This window comes from Canis lupus, chromosome 8, assembly GCF_011100685.1.
Source record: "Canis lupus familiaris isolate Mischka breed German Shepherd chromosome 8, alternate assembly UU_Cfam_GSD_1.0, whole genome shotgun sequence".
Lineage (NCBI taxonomy): Eukaryota > Metazoa > Chordata > Mammalia > Carnivora > Canidae > Canis > Canis lupus.
In genome coordinates, this window is record NC_049229.1 from 5,741,681 (window position 1) to 5,765,624 (window position 23,944).

At 37.6% G+C, this 23,944-nt stretch overlaps 1 long non-coding RNA gene across 1 annotated transcript in view; it reads right to left on the reverse strand.

The window, feature by feature from the left end:
- Window positions 1-13,739: 13,739 nt before the first annotated feature.
- Window positions 13,740-23,944, reverse strand: part of LOC102153196 — a 57,690-nt gene continuing 47,485 nt past the window's right edge. The window contains exon 6 of the long non-coding RNA XR_005362815.1: window positions 13,740-13,821. This is a non-coding gene — a long non-coding RNA (uncharacterized LOC102153196). The remainder of the gene's footprint in view (window positions 13,822-23,944) is intronic.

A 23,944-nucleotide genomic window follows, 5' to 3' on the forward strand; every position in this document is an offset into this window, starting at 1 on the left:
GGATACTTTTTAAAGACCATGAATGGAGATACTCTCTTCTTCTCTTAATCTCTTTTACTTAATATCATTTATGCTATTGTAAAGCCACCATTCCAATACATAGGACTGCCTTCTCCTCTTGTTACTATTTTTCTTACTTAAATACTACTTAAAAATTCTGCAAGCACCCTAAGTAGTTAAAACCAGTAGGGTCTTTTATATAATTAGGAAGTCTTGCTATCCTGAGCATTAAGGAATACTTTTAGCTCTAGAATGGATACTATTATGACCATGCATACAATGAGCAGTCATTGAATGTTTTGTAGAACAGGGTTGTGCTTAAAGGGTATTTTGGGAAAATTACCAGAGGACCAATTTGAGTAGGAAAGAATAGAGCTAGAAAAAGTGGCTAAAATGACATTCAGTTAATAAAAGTGGCACCAAAAAAAATGAAAAGAAAATAATGAATGTAAGAATCATTTCAAAAGAAAAGAAGGGTAGTTGCAAATCAAAGCCACAATGAGATACCACCTTACAACTTATTAGAATGTCTATTAAGAGTAAGACAAAAAATAACAAGTGTTGATGACCATGTGGGAAAAAGAGAACTCTTGTGTGCTGTTGGTGGAAATGTAAGTTGATACAGCCACTATGGAAAACAGTATGGCACTACCTCAAAAAATTAAAAATAGAAATATCATATGATCCAGCAATTCCACTTCTGGGTATTTGCTTAAAGAAAATGAAATTATCTTGAAAAGATGTCTGTATCCCTGTGTTCACTGCAGCATTTTTTACAATGGCTAAGATATAGAAATAATCTATGTGTCCATTGATGGAAGAATAGATAAAGATATCTGGTGTGTGTGTGTGTGTGTGTGTGTGTGTGTGTGTCTGCATATAAAATATTATTCAGCCATTAATAAAAGGAAATCCTGCCATCTGGGACAATATAGATGGATCATTATGCTAAGTGAAATAAGTCAGACAGAGAAAGACAAATACCATGTGATCTCACTGATATGGAGAATCTTTAACAAACAAACAAAAACCCCAGACTCATAAATACAAAGAACAGATTGGTGATTGCTAGAAGTGGAGGGTGGGGAAATCACAAAATGGGTAAGAGTGGGCAAAAGGTAAAAACTTCCAGGTATAAGATCAATATGTGCTAGAGATATAATGTATAGCATGATGACTATACTGTAGTCAATATTGTATTGTATATTTGGAAATTGCTGAGAGAGTAAATAAAAAATTCTCATCACAAGAAAAAAATGTGTAACTGTGTGGCAATGGATGTTAACTAAACTTGTGGCCATCGTTTTGCAGTACATACATATATCAATCATTACGTTGTACACCTAAAATGAAAAGTGTTTTATGTCAATTACATCTCAATTTTTTTTTTAAAGGAAAAGATTTGGTTTTAAACATAAAGAGTTGGATGAACAAGGGGTACCTGAGCAGAGGTATTCAGTAGGCAACAAGCAAGAGCTTGTCAAGTCCATCAGGTCTGAACATCCACATGTGGAAGGTGACCTGATAAATGCCTCTGACCAAGATGCCCTTAATGTTCTCTTCAGTTCAACTAAACTTTAGATGGATTTCTTGTACTCTAAAGATCCTGACCTCCCTTTTTTTAGGGCATTTACTTAAGAAACTTGCAATTGTAAATTCTTTCTCTGCCCCTTTGAGATGTAAATCTTTTTCCAGCCTCTTGCCAGTTTTGTAACCCAGGAATGTCTTTCTCAAGGACCTGGGAACCATCCCTTTGAAATGTAATCATCAAGAAAGAGTGCTTTTATCTCTCAGTCTCTATGGGAGGGTAAAAGCCTAACTTCTATAAACACCAATTAGCACACTCAGATGAGCTAATCACATTGATCAACCTCCCCACTAATACTTTCTCTCTCAAGTACTTTTCCACTAGCTCACCTCAGTGCTTAAAATGCTTTTGATTTTTGTTTCTGCAGAGTTGAGTTCAATATTTATCTATCACAATGGTTATGAATAAAATCTTTCTTATCTGTTTAACTTATCTAGTACAATTTCCTTTGATAAATCCATTGGACTCATAGAGTATTTGAAATACCCAAGAAAGGCAGTGAGAAAGAGATAAAGGACAATTACGTAGATCAGAGGAACTCAACTTTTTAATTAGAGGGCTGGAGAAAGAATTGTACAAGTGGAAAGAAAACCAGAATATATAACATGGGATTTAAAGTCCAAGAGAATTTCAAGAAGGGAGATGTCAACAGCATCAGTTCTGCATTAAGATATAGGACAGTGATTCCTGAAAAAAAAAAAAAAAAAAAAAGCAATTGGCCAAAACAAGTGGGAAATAAGTGCTGATATTTATTCTAACATCTTACTGCATGGATACTGGGTGCCATGCCATTTTCAAAGCTTGAATTTCAAAGTTGAGTAAGACCTACAAGGTGCCTGATCTCATGCAACTTACATTGACTTGGAGAAGACAAAAAATAAAGTAACAATATAAATAAATAGAAAGAATTATAGATGCTATCAAGGAATTTGAAGAGAATGTTTCAATAGAAAGGACTGGATAGATATTTTTGATCCAATTGGCCTCTCTGAGGAAGGGATAATTAGGCTGCAAATTGGGTAGAAGAAGCCAGCCATACAAAGCTGATAAACTGTGGCAAAGATCCTATTGCAGGAACATTCTAGTTGAGTTCAAAGATGCAGAGCCTGGCTATAGCACAGTGAGTGAGAATTGTATGAGATGAGATCAGTGGAGACCATAAAACCAAGCCAGTATAAGGTGTCTGCATTTTATTTTCAGTGTGACATGAAGCCATTGGAGAGGTTTAAGCACAAGAGTGACATTGTCAGTTTATGTTTTAAAAGGATAATTCTGACAGCTTTATGGAGAATGAATTCTAGAGATGCATGATGGGAAACAGAGAGACCTTTTGGGACCCTGCAAGTCTAGATAGAGACTGCTATGGCTTGGACTAGGGTTCATGAAGAAAACAGTTTCAATAAAAAAGAGAGGATGGGAGTCAGATTTGTGCTGAGAGGAAGAAGATGGGTGATGTGGGAGCCCGGGCAGCAGACATCATCTTTGCTTACATGCTTTGAATTTGAGATTTGGAGGCCAGCAATGAGAAGCATTAAAAAACTTAATGTAGAGGAAGACTGAGATATTCAGAAGAGAGGAATGGATGTAAAGGAGAAAGTGAGTTCACTGCAGAAGGAAAGGGTTTAACATTTGAAATAGAAAAGAGCAAGAATAGAGAATGCAGTTCCATGAATGCAGATGGTGCTTGGAATATTGTAAACCTTTACAGTTTCATCAATGAACAAGCAATTTCTTCTTTTTTCCTCTGGAAGAAGAGCATACACAATTGTTAAATAACAATGGAACATAAAGCTTAGCAAACGTTAATTTGTACCACTAGAGCCTCATTCATTCTGGAAACTGCAGATCAACATCAATGGGTACTTACTGCATCAGCTGCCACTAGACTTTCTCTGGGTCTCAGAAGAACTGAACAGGAAAGTCACAGTGTAAGAGGTTTAAAGCAAAAATAAAGTAGTAAAACAAAAGTACTACTGCCAAATATTCCTCCTAAGAAAGACCTTTCTGAATGGGGATGGTTAAGAAAAAAGGCCTAAGAAGATGATACTCACAGGCAGGACACCAGTGAACCTCTGAAGGCACTTCTATGAAGGCAATTACTTTCATGCTGGAAAGTAATTTGGAGCACATGACTAGCTCTCACTAATATTTCCTTCCAGTTCCTCAACAATGAGTAAAGATCATGAATATGAGGGTCAGAGGAGACTTCTTTCCTAATTAAAATAAAACAAAAACAAAAACAAAAACTTCCAAAGTGCTTTGCAGCTACAAAAGCAACTATCATTGCTCAGCGGGTGGAAACATTTTTTTTTACCTCAGTACCCCAAAAGGCAAGGCAAGTTGAGCCTAGGTGGTATATGTTTTTCCCTAGAGGATGTTTCCTCAAGCAGAAATTGATCCCTCAGTGCTCTTTCTTGCTGCCCTAGTGCATACTTTCTGGGAAGCCTAATTCACAAGTAAAATATTTTGGTGGCATAATAAGAATATATTGTCACCCATTTCTGAATTTTGTCATTGCGATGATTTTTGTCTGTTTCACGATCACTAAGTTCTGCCAAATTTCCAGTGATAAGAATTATTGCCATGTCACTGACAAGAAATAGAGATGTTCATAGTAGCTGGACTGGAATGCCACCAATAGTCCTTACAGTTCTGAGATTATATGAAGTCCATACTTCCTGTGGGAAGCAGAGAGCCGTGAGTCTGTCAATCTGGCTCCTGAGCTAAACCCACAAAGCCCAACCCCTCAGAAGATAGTGTAAGTGGGGAGAAAATATTTGCAAATATTCCAAGCACAGTCTGCTGTGTGTTTCTTGAAGCTCCCAAGAATTCTAGCTGATTATTTTTTTCCATAATAGGCATATGAAGGTAAATTTTTATGGTCTGGGGATTGGTGTGAGTTTTCATTCATGGTCTGCTTTGCCGTACTCTCTTTAAGAGTTGAAAGTGTATATGTCATCTCTAATTGGAACGCCCAGACAGAAACGATGCCATCAGGGAACTTAAAATATGTGACCGTGCGAATCACCCTGCAGACCAACCATATTGCTATAAAGCAAATAATTTACATTTAAATAACTTATCTGCATTCACCTAATTTAAAAGTAATCTTTATTCTTTCTCAACTAATCCCCAAACTTATGGACTAGTTTGATCATATTTGTGCAATAAAATTGAAATTTTCAGATACGGTAGGTAATCAATTTTAGTCACCTCATCTGCGTTTCCAATCTCATTACAGATTGCAATTTTCAGTGCAGATTACATGATGACCCATCAGTGGCTTTGTTGTTTCTGAATTACCGATTCCTTGCCTACTGCCAGATAAGAACAAAGCCTATGCATCAGCCTGACAGCTTGCAAACAGAAAATGGGCTTGTAGGATTGGATTTAAATCCCAGGTGTAGGGGATAATTACCACATCACTCATGCAGTAACTGAAAAATGGTATTTCAACAAGAAAAATTACATTCCTTTTATAGTGCCAACAGAAATCATTATTTGAGGCTTCACACTGATTCACTGTATCATTACATGTGCACTGTACTCATTAAACGTAATGTTTGTTGCAACATAAAAAAGTTATTGTTTTAGGTACTTTGGTAGAACAGGTAGCTTAAATTTAAGGTTTGTGGAACCTTGATGGTATAGAGGTCGTTTGGACTCTAATATATACCGTGCAAGAGAAATGACAACCCAGACGCAGAGCTTTCCAACCGGCTCCTATTACAGAAGGCATGGATGGATAGCACAAAGAAAATGGAGTATAAATCTTTTGTTTCAAAACCCCAGCCGTTTAACCCTATAGTCTGTCCAGAGGAGGAGGACAAATAATGATTCAAATCTCCTCGGCAGAGCAGTGCCGCATAGTGCATATTTTACTATTAGCTTTGAAATCGTTGAAGCCCAACATACACAGTCTAAAGGACGGAAGGACGGAGACCATATTCATTTGAAAAATCATTAAAGAAAACACTGGCAGACACACTGGAAATGCACTCCTCACCCCTGGCGTCTGGTCCATCACCCACAAGCTTGCAGTTGTTTCCCAGGGATTGTGTGAGCAGCACCACAGTGAAAGCAAGAACGCAGAGTCTCTGTAGGTACAGAAGGCTAGTGCCGACTGCTGAGAGCAACAACCCACGTTGTAGGAATCGGAGACCTAGTTATGTTGATGGCCAACTGGCTTTCTCATTAGGACAATCAGAAGAGTGCAAAAGAGGACTGCCCTGTGCTTTGCTGTACTCTTGCGTAGACTCCAACGGGAGGCACTGACTACTGGTAGATAGATGATGATGATGATGATGATGATAATAGATAGATAGATAGATAGATAGATAGATAGATAGATAGATAGATGGCAGATGATAGGTAATAGACTTTTATTCTATTCAAAGAAGCTCAGAGCTTCTTTGCCTTGAATTCCTAATTTAATATAATGTACCTAATTCTCTTTCCATGTGTGGAGAATGAGATCTTTTGTGGAGAGGCTTAAAGCACAAGTGTGAAGAGCTGAAATATGTCTTTCTAATCCTCTCCTCCCCTCACTTCTGTAGTCTTTCCATCTTGAAAATCTCTCCAGGATGGCTAAGACCTTCCCGGTGCTGAAGCAGGCTGAGTGTGTGGAAGGTATACAAAGTTCTTGAATTTCTCTCTAAGCTTAGGAAGGCACTTGCTGCAACAGACTTACCTTTCTAAGAGCTAGTTCCTATCCTCTTACATCCTAAGAGAAAATTCACCAACAAACTTTAAAGTAGTGCATACAGATATGCTGCCTGTGCTCAAAGAGCTTATACTCTCGTTGGAAAGGAGAGACACGAGGGATACTTGGGTGGCTCGTCGGTTAAGTGTCTGACTCTTGATTTCAGCTCAAGTCGTGATCTCAGGGTTGTGAGATGGAGCCCTGTGGCGGGCTTCATGTTTAGCTTAGTGAGGTGTTTGACATTCTCTCCCTCTGCCCCTCCCTCAACTCTCACACTCTCTAAATACATACATACATACATGCATACATACAATCTTAAAAAGGAGATATGGAAGTAAATATATATATATATATATATATATACACACACACACACACACACAGAGATGGAAGTAAATATATATATTTATATATATTAAATATATACATATATATTAATAATGAATATATACATATATTAATAATAAATATATACATATATTTTATATATGTGTATATATATTTACAGACACACACACACAATGAAAAATATCCTAAGTATTAGGAGCTGAATAAGTGACAGGGGCATAGATCTACAGGAAAGGTAATACCCCTGGTTGAAGAAGGTTGCATGCAGAAGGAGGGGAAATAAGGGAAAGAAGCCCTTAAGAAAACTAGTGAAAGGGCTGGGGGAACTTCAATACTAAAATTTTTGGCGGTAAGACCATGAAAGAATGTGCCGCCCGCCTCCTAGATGTAAGGTTTTCAAAGACAGAGACTGGCGGTGTTGCTGGTACTTACCGGGCTCTCAATCATATTAATCTGAACTTTAATCATCATAGAAATAAACATTTATGTGCACTTTTTATGGAAGCTACAGTGCTTAGCACTTAAGATGACTTATCTCGTTTAATTCTCACACCAGTCTGACTAGGTTATTACCACCCCATTTCAAATAGGTGGAAACTGAGACAGAGAGAGGATAAGTAATCTACCAAGTAATGGAGTCAGGATTTAACCCAGTCTGTTGTTCTACAGAGCCTATTCTCTTAATCACTATACCAGTTATAATGGCTTCAGAGTAGATAAGAAACCTAAATTAAAAAAAAAAAAGTTTTTTTTTTGTTCTCTTGTACAAAGCTAACACTACCTAACCCCAGCCACTTGCCAACTAAAATCCATCACAGCTACTAAGCAAATATGAGCTGTGTTGATAGCCATTTTAGAACAATGACTTTGGATCCGATTAATAGTCATAACAACACACATCTCAGGTGTGGGTCAAATCTCACATTGTCTTTGAAGAGCATACTCTGAGCTCCAGCTATGCCACTATTTAAATTCTGTGTTGTTGGTGGCATTTCATTCTATTTCTTGAAATGCAAAGCATAACCTATTCCACCCACTCAGAAACTCAGCAAACTTGAAGAGATAAGTCCCTTTGAAAGATGCCTTAGAGGATTCCCCCCCCCGTCCCCCCCCCCCCCCCGGCTTATCAGGGAGAACAATGTGGGTTTGGTTCTGGATCAGGTGGTCATATTAGAAAATGCATTAAAATGCAGGCTGACAAATAAGACCAAATGCAAAATTACCATTCTGTTCTGCTCCTGACAGCACTGTGGAGAATGGGATTGCTCTGTATCCGTGCCATCGGAGCCTTCAGTGGCATGGTTTAATTGGGGGTCAACATGTGGTTGAACTAGAGATTGTAAGTTGGGTTCAGAAATTAAAACTGACCAGACGTGAATACCATTTCCCACCTGCATAGTCCTTGTAGTTCACAGGCCAAATTTTCCACATGAAAATCCCTACACCTTTCCAGCACCCAGTCTCTGGTCACACTTGCTCTGCAACTCCTAATGTAGTCAGAAACAGAGCAACCCCATTCATCTGAGAATCCCTGTGCAGGGAGGCTGATCAAAGGCCTCCCCTATATGAATAAATTGGCTGCGCCCAGAGTAAGAAAATCTGCTGTGTATTCTTTAAAGGAATGCGATCAGAGCATGTATGATTTACAAACCATCCAGTATTTTCATTGCAACATGAAAATAAATGGATTTGGTCCCCATCACAGCTCAGCTCTTCCTCCTGGGGCTGGAGGGGCTGCCTGTTTGGCCCCGTGGCACGCCCTTGTGAGGGCAGTGAGAAAGCAGCTGCTCACATTACCTGGGAGAACTCTCTTTAAAAGCCTCTCTTGCTCTAAAGAGCTTCGCTGCTTAATTTTGTTTTTCCTGAACATGTTAGATGTCGCCGGTTGGTGCTGCCTCCTGCTGCCTCATTGTTCACTGCTGGGTTGTGCAACATCTCCACGCTTGGGAAAGGTGCCGTACAAATTGCACAGAGGATGTCTCATTGTGTGGGAGTCTGAGCCAGGCCAGGAAGATCTCACAGCATTAGCAACTGGCGCGCCTCCAGCCTGGGAGGTAAGAGTAGGAGGTGGGAAGGTGGTACACTCCTCATGCCATGCACAAATAGTGAAATGACTAGTCTGAAATCACACAGGAAGGAACAGGCATGCACAGAGCTAAAGAAAAGGCATGTATGGAGTGAAGGGGACCAGAATTCATTTGCGTCTTCCACATTGTACCCCTGTATGTCGTCTGGCTTTGTTAAAGTGGCAAAATGAAATGCTCTTGCGTTGTTCATGATGGGCAGGAGGTTTTCCTTCCCTGTTTGCCATCCCATGGTAAATAAATGCTTCCAGGACATATTTTTAACTTCTCCTCATGAAACACTATTGGGGGAAAGGGACAATAAAGTCTGTCCCCGCTGGGCAAGACCAAATGTAGCAACGGGGACAGAGAAGTTAACTGCCTGTTCCGTGTTTACATGTGGCAAATGTTGCCACATACCTTCTAAGAATCTGTTCAGCTTTGAATTGCTCAGCAGTGTAAATATGAGTAAATTGTTAGATCTTTGAAAGTCAACACAAATCCATTGCAGTTTTCAGAACTCTGGAGCAGCCAATACAGCCATATTGGACATATTCATTACTTAACTCAAGACCTAAAATTTAAACTTTTGTAGTGTCAGATACTTTATAGGACTGACTCTGGAGATGACCTATGGTTACCTTATTTCTGATCTTTTCCTAACTATTCTTAAACCCAAAGTGTCAGGAGAATTGTTCTAGGGCTGCTTTTTCACTCAATTAATTTTTATTCATCACCTACCAGCAGTAGAACTTTATGCAGGGTGCTTAGGGGGAAAATGAACTTCTTCTTTCAATTATTCTTCTTTCAATAATTTTATAATCTGGTAGAGGTTATCAGCCTCCCAAACTGGCTATACTATCACAAAGATCTGTATTACAAACCTTGGAAGACTGAGGTCATTTCAGTGGAAGTGACAGCAGAGAAGGAGTCCTATAGAACATGCTTTTGAGTTATGTCCTAAGGACAGAATTTTGAAGAGCAGAGACAGAGAATTATGGATGGGTGGAAAAGAAAAGAAAACTGGAGCTGGCTGGAATGTAGGCTATATGTTCAGAAGGGGTAGAAGAGGGATACCCAAAACCAACTCATATTTCATTTGATAGATGGCAGGCATAGAGGATACTGACTATTGCTCAGGAGGGTACTATGAGCAAGTCATATCTTAGAAACATACATCTGGTACTAGAGGCAGGGAGAATCGATTCAAAGGCACTTGATATTCCAGGTGAAAATAATAGGAGCTCAAATGAGAGTGGGAGCATTGCAAAAGGAAGACACACAAATGTGAAAAATATGGTAGGTTTGCTGGACTCTGCCAATTTTACAAAGAGCCAATGGAACTCTGAACCATACCCAAGAGAAAGCAGGAGGTATGGTTGGCCACACCCAATAGAAAGCAAGAGGAGGATGACCCAAAAAAAAAAAAAAAAAAAAAAAAGCAAGACAGAGAAAGAACAGAAAGTGAGGCTTTAAATCAGCATTGAGCATATGAAAGGACCAGTAAGAAGGATTTTTTCAAATAGGAGCTCAAGGTCAATAATCGCAAATGCTGTAAGGTCAATGATAATAGTGATAAATAGCCACTGGGATTCAAAACCAGGAAGTAGTTGTTCACCCCCAAGAGAAGAGTTTCAGATTACAAACATTAAGGAGTGAGAGATGGTAGGGAAGCAGACTCATAGTTCTGTCTTTAACATATTGTGTAATGTAACTTAGTGGGGGTGTTGTGGGAATAGCCACTGATATGTGCATGATGGCAATGTGAATAGGCAAAGCCTTTCTGGAGAGCCTTTTGATCTCAATTAGGTTTTCTTTGAATTTATTTTAAGGAAACATATATTACCGATCCTTTAAAAATTTATCTATAGGATGTTTATTACAAGTCTTTATATAATGCTGAAAAACTGAAGTAAACTAAATGAATTCTGATACATCCACTATAAAACATAGAATTATATATCCCTATGAAAATATGTTGCTTTAAAAAAGAAGAACCTTGTGGCATAGAAAGTTTATAATTTTTTATCTGTTATTAAGTGAATTAAACAGGTAATAAATAGCAAGCAAGGTTTTATTTTATTTTAAGTGTAATTATACATAGCACAAACATAATTCTGTTTGTAAATGCTTATATGCACAATACACACTCGTATACACATGCATACATATGTGTAGAGAAGTATACAATGATAGGTACATCCAGATATCCTTATTTTTTCAAACCCACTATACACTTAGTATACCTTGCTCTCTGCCTCCTGCTCTCTGATATATTTTGGTTACTTCTATAGGATCTCCTGTGTAGGCTAGTTGGGACAATGGGAGAATAAGGCAGGAGAGTGGACAGAGCAAAGGGAATGAGCATCTGCATATATGTTTCCCTGACTCCATCCTAGTTTGATTATCTTGGTCTCTTTGGATTCTGCAAACAAAGTACTCAACTCTTATTCACATTGGGTTCTTCCCTACAAGGTTCTCTCCTCCTGGGTTCCAGTACTCTTGTTTTGCCTCACTTCTTTGGGCCCAGAGCTGATCACAGATAGATAACAGGTATGATGCATTATCCCTTATGGCTTCCCTATATCTTGTCTACATTTTTAAAAAATGTCTCTTTATTGAATTTGCTTTATTTCAACTTGAGTTTGCCTAATTTGAGTGGGACAATGGTCTGGTTTGTGCTGCTACAATTTTAAGAGCCCTATTTAAGAAAAATAATACAAATTTATAAATATAAATTTAGGTATGAGAAATAACATGTATTTACAATGAGAAAAATCAACTAAAACACACTATAAATTTTAAAATAATTTATATTAATTATAGTTTCCTGAATAAAAAAGGTGTTTTAATAAATTAACCTTATGACAGAGCTCTATAATACAATTTTTAAAATATTAGTTGCCCATATATTCTGTTTATTTATATGAAAACAATTTAATAATCTTGTCATCAATAGAGAGAATATAAAAATAAGTTGATCTTTCCTCTAGCATGGGTGAAAAATGTTTTAATTGATAGTTTAGAGAAGTTCATTTAAGCCTTACAACTTATTACTGATAAGATCATGTCAATTATTAAGAATGTTGTTAAATTTGGGAGAAATTCTTTCTAGTATCATATAAGTTCTAAGAGGCATTATTGAGTACATTCCTGGCAAAAGAAGACTTTCATTTTGACCACTCATCAATGAAACAAATCTTCTTTTATTTATAATTTTACACATCAAAAGCCTGGAAGAACTTTGCACAAATTAACTTCTGGTTCTGCACATTTTAAATCTTGTTTCTCCTCCTCCATCTACAGTATTATAGTACCAGACATCTAGAAAACATTCATATCGAGATATGACCTCTGGCCCTGCACCTTTGTCTCCCAATCCTGGATGAGTTGGCATAGTATGTGGGAAGAATATCATGGAATCTATGCCCACCCTGGAATGGTTAGCTGTAGGTTCATATATATATAACTGCAGACCACAGAAGTATATCTCACTAACCCTACCTTCGTCCAAGTCAACTGTCCCCTAATTATATCTTTAAAATTCTTGTGTCTTCTCCAAGACCACCTGAGCCAAGGGGAAGGGAAATATGTTGGAGGGGATGTTGGAGTTGAAAGAGAAAATGATCTCAAATAATAGGGATTAAAATATATTATACTAAAACAGGTGACCATAAGCATACCTCAAAAGAGACTCATGCAGGTGCAGGGCCACGAAAGAGAAGTTTCATCAGTAAATCCACTTCTGTATTTATTCAAGTTGCCACATCTTACGTGCTCTCCTTGCATCTCTTATCCCCCAGATCTAGCTCCTTACATTTCACACACTACCGGCAGAATTAATCCATCTCCCTTCTATGTTGTTATAGTTCCTTGAAGAATCTTCTCTAAGTACTTTCACATTATAGTACTGTTAATGATTTAAAAGCCATTTACCTATAGATCTTCATTTTGTTAGTTATAAAGATATAAAACCAGGCAATTGATGAAACACAACTACAAAAAGGAGTACAATAAGTGTTTTCTTTTAAATTATTGAATCTTCTTTAATAAGGGGTGATGAGATAAATAATAGCAAAAAAGAAAGCTGGTAGATGAATTCTAAGCATGGCTATAGAATGGAAGGAAACTATAAGAGGATAAGACAAATCCTCAAGAAACAGAAAAGATGCAGTGGAGAAAAGGAAAGTTGAGTAAGCTCCCAAAAGATCCCTTCAATCTTTTCAGTAAAGTAAGGAGGTAAGTCTTCAGCTTAATGGGAGAATATAACTGAGATTTGATGTACAGGAGGCCAATCAGTTGGAAAAAAACACTAATAGAGGTATCTCATGAAATCAAAGAGGTATAAGCCATAGGATAAACAAACAATGGACAAGGATAAAACATCTTTTGTTGAAACTCACAACCTGAGTTATAGTTTATGTTGTAACTCACTCAAAATCTGTGCTCTTTTTTTTACACAATTATGTCTTTTGTACAAATCTACTTTGCCAGTCTAGGCACTACTGTTATAGATTATAAGAACGTTTCAATGGAGAATTCAACCTCCTGAGCCATTACCAATAGAACCAGAGCTCTTCATCACATTTCTTGACAGCATTACATGGGCAAAACAAAATGTATGTACAGACTCAATCCTGCCCACAGGCAATCAGCATGTAGCCTTATTTTAGATCCATTCAACATCTATAAAAGCTACGAAGAAGGATGCTGTTTCCTTCCCATCACCTCTAATGAACTTCATTGCAAATCCACAGGTGAAGCAAGGGGAAGCTGGGGAATTGCACTACTGTGAGTTTATTAAATATGTTAATTTGTTTATGTCAGAGTGATATATTTATTCTAAAACTAACATGATTAGTCCTCAATAAGGGTGACATGTGTCAATAGAGGGACTGCCAAATTAAGAATTGATGGGTTAAAAGAAAAACAATTAAGAATGCAGTCAATTGATCTGATTTGTACAGGCCTCTGACCAATGAAGATGGAAAGCAAGGGGCATTAATGATAAAGCAAGATTCCATACCAGCACTTCTTACCTGTCTGATTGCAGATCTGATTACAAATCCCCTGACTGATAGACACCACCATTCTGCTGGAGGAATGCATCATGCCTTAGCCTGTGGGGAAGAGAGATTTGATTTCACTGTTACACTTATTAGAGAACTAACTTCATTTAACAGCATTATCAACAGAAACTAAGTGCTAAGTGTGTATAGACAACTCCATCAGGCCTTGTAAAACAGTCACAGACTAATAGCTTCAAACAAATCCTTCAAAACAAATGAGTAACCCAAGATTCAAAACAAATATGGAGTTTCACTTTAGTAATAAATTTGGTGCTTCCAGATTGTTCTCCAGAGTCACAAGTAGATGCTTAAGAAGAAGAGAAGGGGAGATTTTACATAGGATGGGCCATGAAATGCTTCCTTTCCATATGGTAGTAAATCTCACACTCAAGTAGTTGAGATGAGATACCTCTCATCTCTTCATTAGGGAGGGAAAACAACTGAACTGTCCACTGTGAGATGGGGACTCTTGCTGAGCTTCAAACTATGCTAAAACACTCACAATTAAGATATTCCTATAATCTCAAGGGAAACTGGGCCTATGTCTAAGCGACCTTTTCTCAACATGTTTCTCCTAGTATTTAACCTGAACCTCCTATTGTTTCAGTTTAATCCCATTTATCCTGGTTCACTCCCTAGTGGCCACACTGACTAAAGGTAATGCTACCTCTGGGAATGAAATTGCAGTCCTGGATAGCAGGTTTATCAAGGCCACTAGTGAAGGAGGGGAGATAAAAGAAAATGCCTCAGGAGGCCACAAATGGTTCAAAATCCAATAGAAGTGACGTTATACATTCAGTATTTATGAGAAATGAGCTAAATAGATAAAAACTCTAAATGTTTCAGTGAGGGTGAATAGAGGAATGAGGAAATAGAAGTTAGGCTATATACTATGTATCAGAACACTTTACAATGATTCTTTGAAAATTTCCTAGAATTGATACTTCGTAAGTTCATAGGAAGGAGGTGTAAGATACAAGGGTAATACAGGTTTACTGTCAATTATTCAAGTATGATGAATTTATTACTTTATTGTCTGGAGTTGCTAGACCAGTGGATTATTACCAGGTCTCTGAGCTCACTACTTGGTGGATAATTGAAGGATGATGAACACTAAAGGGGGAGAAATTCAGAGGGAAAAGAATAAATTAAACTTGAGATATTGTGAGCTATCTATCCATGCCAAGAGATTGGGTAGACAACCAGATATAAAAATGTGGAGATCAATAGACAAGTTTGGGTTGGAGAAATGCATTTGGAAAAAGGTGGATGGGGAAGTAGGAGAGGAGGAAATAGGAAAAGAAAATTGGATCATGTGGTGTCATAGGAGTCAAGAAAAAAATGTGTCAAGAAGGTTTTGTTCTAGCAAATGTGTTGAGTGTTGTTAAAGAGTTGAGTAAGATGAGGAATGAGGCTTCCATTAGGTTTGAAGATGTGGTATAATCTAGTGAGATGCTATGGAAAAATACCTTCAATGTAATTTTTTCTTTTTCCTTATTTGTAACTTCAGTTTCTTAACTGTTACCTGTAATGATTACAGATGTAGTTTTGTCAAAATTAATACATGGCTGTTTTTGTTGCAGAATATCCCCTGTTTGCCTGAGGGAAATTCACGCCTTAATTATTTGGGGCATCTCCAAGGATGCTAACATTATCATTATCTATGAATCAGTACTGGCCATTCCTTGCCAGCAGTGGGAATGGAAATCCATCACACCCATTGGCAATGAAACATGACGGTGGTGTGTAACACTGAAGACCTGATTGCTGTAGTGACATGTTTGTGACTAGAGTCAGATAGACCCCTCTGTTGTATTCAGTTGGGAATACATCATAATAAAGTCACTTGAACACTAATGTGTTTATCCTGTAGTGAGGCAGTCCTGTCAGTCCCCACACAGTTACTCCTATCCTCAGAAAGCACACCTGTCTTCAGGATGGCTGGATTTAGCATGAGCTCTGGTAACTTCGAAGCATTGCTGCAGCTGGCAAATATTTTTCCTTCATGCATCACTACCTGGATTTCTCCTTCCATTTTGGGAAGCTCCACCTGAGGGGTTCTCTCTCTCTCTTTTTTAAAGATTTTATTTATTTATTCATGAGAGACACACACACAGAGAGGCATAGACACAGGCAGAGGGAGAAGCAGGCTCCATGCAGGGAGCCTGAGGTGGGACTTGATTCTGGATCCTGGGATCATGTCCTGGGCCAAAGGCAGGCGTTCAACCGCTGAGCCACCCAGGCGTCCCCCACCTCAGGGGTTCTCATTGTCCTTCCAGCTACCTGGCTTCAGCTACCTGGCTTCTTTCACTGCCCTGTCAATGCATCAGAGGTAGGTGAATATGGCCGAAGCTCAATGGAGGACAGGGGTCATGTTCCCCAGGAAACCATTCACCCTTTGCAAATCAATGGATACAAATGGGGGTGGGGGAGGGGGGTGGAGCCTATGCAACTTCACCAGCATAAAAGCTGGATCCCTAACCTAAGACACCTTGTTATGTACATTCACATCACTTCTATGAAGTTTGAAAAGATTCTAATAGAATCAACTTAAGATAAAATTGATCCTCAGAGATGTTAAATAATTTGTCTGAAAGCACGTAGCACATGAGTGGATAAGCAGTGACTTGAATCTAGACCTAACTGACTTCAAGGCCCTTTTCTTTTCTTTTCCTTCCTTTTCATTTTTCCTTTCTTTTTCTTTTCTTTCTTTTTCTTTTTTTGTAATCTCTTAATGAAGTATACTTGTCATGCAATATATTACCCATTTAATGTGTGAATTTTGATAAGCTTGAACATATTATATACCCATGAAAGTATCATCATAGTCAAGAAAATGAAAATAAGCACCACCAACAAACATTTCTTTATGCTTTTTTCTAATATTTCCCCCTTTCCTGTCTCCAACACTCTAACCCCAGGCAACCACTCATCTATTTTCTGTCACTATGGATTAAGTTGCATCTTCTAGAATTTTATATAAGTGAATATTTGTAATATATACTCTTTTCCTCTAAATTTTGTTACTTAGCATAATTATTTCTGGTTTGTTTATACTATTTTGTGTACTAAAAGTTCATTCCTATTTACTGCTTAAGAGTGTTCTATTTTACAGATATGCCAAATTTTATTTATTTGTTCACCAAGTGATGGGTATTTGGGTTGCTTCCAGTTTGGGATTATTACAAATAAAGCTGCTCTGGACATTCACATGCAATGTGCAATCTTTGTAGGACTTATGCTTTCATTTCTCTTAGGCAATACTGTGTGTATATGTTTACTATTTTAAGAAGCTTCAAAACTTTTTCAGAGTGGTTCTACCATTTTCCGTTTACTCTGGGCATATGAGAATTCCAAATCCTCCACATCTTCACCAATATTTAGTATGACCAGTATTTTAACAACCTACCTAATCTTATTGAGATATTTCATTATGGTCTTAAATTGTGTTTCCCTGGTGACTAATGATGTTGAGTATCTTTTTTGTGTGTTTATTTGCTATCAGTGAATCTTCTTTGAAGAAGTGTCAGTCTTTTGTACATTCTTTAAATTGGATTGTTAATCATTGAATATTAATAAGCATTCTTTGTATATTCTGAATACAAGTTCTCTTTATCAGATCTATGATGTGCAAATATCTTCTACCAGTCTGTGTCTTACTTTTTCATTTACTTACTAATATCTTTTAAAGACTTTCATTTTTCTAATGTCTTTCAAAGAGTAGAAATGGTTACTTTCAATAGATCTGATTTATCAATGTTTTGTTTATCTCATGGATGATGCTTTCAGTGTCCAACCAATGAAATCAGTTTAACTTAAGGTCACAAATAGTTTCTCCCATGTGTTCTAGAGATTTTATAGTTTCAGGTTTTACATTTAGATGTATTTGGAATAATCTGGAATCATTTTTATTTATAATTTAAGGTATGGGTTGGTGTTCATTTGTTTTGCTTATGAGTATCCTTTTGTTCCAGCACAATCTGTTAAAAAGATTATCCCTACTCCACTGAATTTGGCTTTGGTATTTTCCATATATGTATGGGTCTATACCGGACTTTCTATCTGTTCCTTTGCTCTATTTGTCTATATTTAAGCCAGTTCTATATCTTGATGACTAGCTTTTACTGAGTCTTGAATTCAGAGTATTGTTAGTCTTCTGATTTTTTTTTTTTTTTAATCTTTCAAAGATTGGACTACTCAAGATTTATCCTTCTACATTTCCCTAGGACTTTTAGAATCAGTTTATCAATTCCTTCAAAAACTCCGGTGGGATTTTGAGTGCACTAGTGTTGAATCTAGGTAGGCAAATTCAAGGAGAACTGACATCTTAGCAGTATTGAGAATTCAAATCTTTAAAGGTGGTTATCTTTCATTCAGGTTCACTTTAATTTCACTACATAATGTTTGATAGCTTTTAGCTTAAAGACTTTTACATACCTTACATAAAATGTATTCCTATTTCTCTCATTTTTGAATATTATGATATTTTAAATTTTAATTTCCTATTATTTGTTGCTAGCATATAGACATATAATTGTTTATACTTGATCTCATATCCTGCAACCTTGTTAAGCTCATATATTAGTTTAATATCTTTTTAGATATTGCATACATTTTCTACATAAGTGATAATGTTTTATGTGAATAGAGTTTTACATCTCCTTTTCTTTTTTTAAAATGGTTTTATTTATTTACTTGAGAGAGAGAGAATGAGCAGTGGGGAGGGGCTGGAGAGATAATCAGATTCTCTATTGAGCAGGAAGCCCAATACAGAGCTTAATCACAGGACCTGGAGATCATAACCTGAGCAGATCATAACCTGATGCTTAACCAACTGAGCCACTCAGACACCCCTCACTTCTCCTTTTCAGTTGGATACCTGCTATTTCTTTTTCTTGCTTTATTGCACTGGCTAAAGCTTGTACTCCTGGCCCTTCATTTATTCATCTAACAAAGAATGTTCAAATTGCCTATTATACATCAGCTATGATTTGAAGTGAGATGAATGTAATGTGAATAAAACAGGAAGAGTATGTATTGTCATGGAGCTTATAACAATTGTGCAATTGCTTAAGAAAATAGATGTATTTGAACATAAGTGTTATTATCGGCAAGAAATAGCTGATTGAAATAGGAATATGTAGCCTAAAAAAATAACAGGCAAAAGGGAAAATAATTATGTCTTCAAATATGCAAGGGGCTATTTTGCAGAAAAGATATTTTTTCTGTATAATTCCAGAGGACTTAACTAGGATTAATGATGAAAAGTTGAGAAGGAAAGAAATTTAAGAATTACTGCCATAAAAAAAAAATTGATATTGAAACAAGCTGCCTCTTGAGAATCTTTCTGTGAAGAGTTTATCAAGAGGCTGGATAACTTTTTATTAGGTATGCTGCAGGGAAGCATCATTCTCAGGTAGAAGACACAGTTAAAGATTACCAGAGTGATTTCCAATTTGTATAATCTGAAATTCTATAGATATAAAGATGAATGGGACATGGCTTTTGTTTGTATTATGTTTACAATCTCATTGGAAAGAAAAGCAGGTTTATAATATAGACAAACTCAATTCAGACTGTAGTTCAAGACACCAAATGGAGATGCGTACAAAGTAGGGTACAATTAATGGCAATATAAATGGTACAAATTATATAGTCAACAAGAATTGTCCAGAAATTTGTTGTCAAATCAAGTTTATAAATTGCAATTATAATCACGTTATTTTTTCACACATTCCAATTTCTTTCCAAACTTCCTATTTGCCTTCTCTTGAGTATCTTTTCCTCTTCTTTATATAGTTTCTACTTTGTAATTCCTCCTTCAATATTGATCTTAAATTCCAAAAGCATCCTTCATGAAGATCTCCTCAAAATTCTAGTCCTCTGTGGTCATTGTCTTTTCACATTGATTGTTTACACTTCCGTTAGATCATCAGGAGAGAAAATAAGTCTTACATCACTAAGTATGTCTAATCCCCAGAATAGCATTCACAACATGCACTCAATAAATGGGAGCTAATATTAACAATGATAATAATGCAAAAAAAAAAAAAAGAATAGGGAAGGAAGCTAGGATGATAACTTCAGGATGCATAGTCAGAAAATGTTTTTTAGAAGAGGTAAGATTTTACCGCCTACTTCTCTCCTGACTATATATTTATTCATTTTATAAATATGCATTGATTTCTTGTAAGCCACACCTTGCCAGAGACTGGGACACAAAAAAGAATAAAATAGGCATAACTCTGCTACTCTGGAACTTACACTCTTATTATAGAAATAAGAAAAAAAGACAAATGCACACTGATAAATAAATGAATTACAAATTACAAAGGGAATGAACTAGAGACTAATTTTACGTCGCATGATTAGAAACGGCCTTTCTGAGGAACTGATACAAAGTGTTGGGAGCAAGGAAATGGGGGTACATTGTAGGAAGAAGAAAAGAGCTTCTGCAAAATTTGTTATGGGAGAATGATCTTATTTTGTTCCAGGAATGAACAGAAGGTCATGTGGCTGGAGCAAAGGGGAGGGGATGATTAGATGAGCTTAGCAAGGTAGATCAGCTCCAGATCATGCAAGGCTTAAAGGGCTCTGGGGAGGGGATTCAGATTTCAAGTATAAGAGAAAGGGCAGCCTGGGTGGCTCAGTGGTTTAGCACTGCCTTCAGCCCAGGGCCTAATCCTGGAGACCCAGGATCAAGTCCCACATAGGGCTCCCTGCATGGAGCCTGCTCCCTCTGCCTGTGTCTCTGCCTCTTTCTCTCTGTGTCTCTTATGAATAAATGAATACAATCTTAAAAAAATAAATACGTATAAGAGAAGACGTTAAAGGTTTTTAAGCAAGAGCATGACATGATATACTAGTTTATATTTTTTCAGAACGTTGGTTGCTCTGTGGAAAATGGATTGACAAGAGTATGGAGTTAGAAGGCAAGTAACCCAGAGAAGAAATGATACTTGCTTGAATATGGTTAAAGTAGCAGAATTGGAGAGAACTCAACAGCCTTCCATTCTGAAACCTGATATGGCCCCTTTAGCAGCCCTTTGAGCTTTAAGAATATTGGAATTCTGCTCTTCTATGCCTCAAATCAAAGCTGGAAGGATTTCTCTTCTTTTCTTTTCTTTTCTTTTCTTTCTTTTCTTTTCTTTTCTTTTCTTTTCTTTTCTTTTCTTTTCTTTTCTTTTCTTTTTCTTTTCTTTCTTTTTTTTTTTTCTTTCTTTTCTTTTTTTTTCTTCTTTCTTTCTTTTTTTTCCCCTAGGAAACTCATTTTTCTCTATTTGAATGCTGTTTTATTTATGGTGGCTTGGAAGAGGACTGCTGCTGAAGTTTATGAATGTTCTAGGTCTCCATAAGCCATACATGGTGACACCTCAAGTGACCTTCCACAACACAGCTGTCTGCTGCTCTGTCAGCAATGGCTCCTGCTCTTCTACAATGTCAAGAAGCTCCAACTACCTTAGGATCTAGTCTGGCATAATTTAATAACTTTGTTATTAAAGGTAACCAATCTGGCCAGGAGAGTGACTCATCATTTATAGATGGACATTAGGCTGGATCCCTACATACCACATAGATAAAAAAAAACGAATTCTGTAGCTTCTAGAACATTGCCCCCTCCTCCAACATAACATTTGGGATTCAACCAGAAGCAATTCTAAAATGGCAGGAAGGCCACATCCTTTGGGATCAACCTACTCCTACAACTGGGAAATAGCTTGGCCTGCTGACAAAGGGTTCATTCATATCCAGGCTGCTCTTCCCATTTGTTTCAGGTCCAACCCCAATCCTCCTGGCTGCCGTGGAATCATAATCAGCAGGGCTGGGCCCATGTTTATCCTCATCCATGGCCACCTATGCTGTTTGCAAAGTAAATAAGTGGTGCAGAGTCTATGTCACTTGTGCCTGGGTTTTAGCTTACCAAAGTATTCAGATGCCAGGAGGCAGAGAAACTGCTGCATACCTCCCATGATAAATGCTGCCAAGCCAGAAATTTTACCCTTTCAAACTTGTATTAAACCTAACAAATTGCATGCAGATGTGAATTCATTCATTCATTCATTCATCCATCCATTTATTAAGTAGGCTCCACAACCAATGTGGGGCTTGAACTCATGACCCTGAGATCCAGAGTTACATACTCTACTGACTGAGCCAGCCAGGTGCCCCATGTGTAGATATTTTAAAAATCTTGTGGTTTGTTCACCTGCACTACTATCACTTCTTGGTGTCCCATACAGCAAAAGAAAAAATCTACCTACTACGCTTTTACCACAATTACTACAGCCACATGGATTGACAGAATAGGATCCTTGCCCTCTTCTGTTTTTCTCTAATATGATGGGTACATTTTCTGCTTAGTCAGAAACTGGGTCTCCAGGAGGTATAAAGCATAGCTCACATCCAAAAGAAGGTGAGTGGAAACTGGAATGTCAAAAATTCAATTCAAAACCTGTTTTTTAGTGGACATGACAACATACGAGAAAGAGGCCACTCAGGTCTTTTAGGAAAGGTGTCTTCTTTCTTAAAGTCATGAGAAAGGGGTGGACCCACGTCTACCTCTGGACACCCTGCCTGAACATGATGCTTGGAATGACTAGACCAGCCTAAGGACTGAGAAGGAAGTAGGTCAGAGCTGATTAGAAAGATGGTCACACAGGGTTCTGAGCATCCTCAAGCCTATCTAGGAGCTACTAGACTCCTTTTCTCTCAGACTCCTTTTATGGGAGGTAAGTTCCTTATGGTTGAAGCCAGTTATTATCTCAGTTTTAGGTTGTCAACCTGGTTAAGTGGGTAAGAAAAGATTCCCTTCGTGTTTAAGAAGGGCTTTGGGCTCCTGAAATTCTACGCAAAGAGTAACCTCAACATGTCAGAATGTAGAGGGACCAAGGCACCTGAGAGATACTCCAGGGACACTCATGTGTTGTGATAGCACATGACTCCTCATTTCTCAGCTGATTTGTAGGAGGCCTTGACCTTCTCAGGGAAGATCAGGGGCCACTGCTCTGAAGGTTCACTAAGTCCCCTCTGACCTGAGAATATGTTATCCTCTAGACTCTCTCCATTTCCTGTTTTATGTTTTCTGCTTACACAAACTCCACTTGTTAATGGGAAAAAGATGCAAAAATATTAGAGAATCACTTGTAATCCTGGCATTCAGACAATGTTTAGTATTATCATGCCATATAAACTATATATGTGTCTGTGTATCTGATTCATTTTACCCTTTCAAAAATTTGATCATCATACTGTATCTGTAGTTTTATATTCCATTATTTGAACTCATGACTCTATTATGAGCATCTCTATATATTACTAAATGTATTTTGAAAGCTAAAAAAAAAAATGCCCTTTATTCTGAGCAATGCCTCCAAGGTATTCCAGTGAGCAGTAATTTCCATCTTTAATGTTTTAAAAAACTCTTATTTCTCAGTACCATTTCTAGATTTAATCTTGATGAAGGGATGAACGATGCTGATGGCTGAGTTGCTAGGCCATGCTCTCTCTACTTACAAAAAGAAAATATTCTAAAACAGGTGCCAGTGTGTAAGTATTAACCATATGACTCTGTGGAGCTCTGCCCAGTCCAGTGTCTGAGAGTAGGGCCCTAGGCTTTCTGGCTTTCCCCTTAGTTGCCTGTGAGATGAACTTAAGCAGGCCATTTAGCCTCCCTCATTCTCCTCTTCCTCATTTGTAAAACAAAAATAAAAATAGAAGCGATTACATAAGGTTGTGGTGGGAATGTTAGGGCATAATTCTGAAATGTTAGCTACATTTATTATTATTATTATTGAAATTTTAGGGGTTTTACCATGAGTTTGTACTCATCTTCATTAATCTAACTATCCTTTAAAAAAGCAGGAATTAAGGATTCAGGAGGCATTTTTTTCGTCTCGACCCCACTCAAGTGGCCGCCTTCTAGAATGTCTTCATGCCTCAGACTCTCACCATGTGTAAGCCCTCATCACTCCCAGAGTACAACAGACCTCTCCATGCGTGATTTCATAATCCCTGTCCACACGTGATTTCTTCTGCTAGATGCCCACCCCCTCACTTCTTCACCCACCCGCCAAATGCTTGCTCTTCCTTTAATATCTCCTCCTCTGGGGAGGCCTTGCCCAAATCTCCAAAGAGGTGTTGTTCCACTCTTTTGCGCCCCCACAACACCATTTTT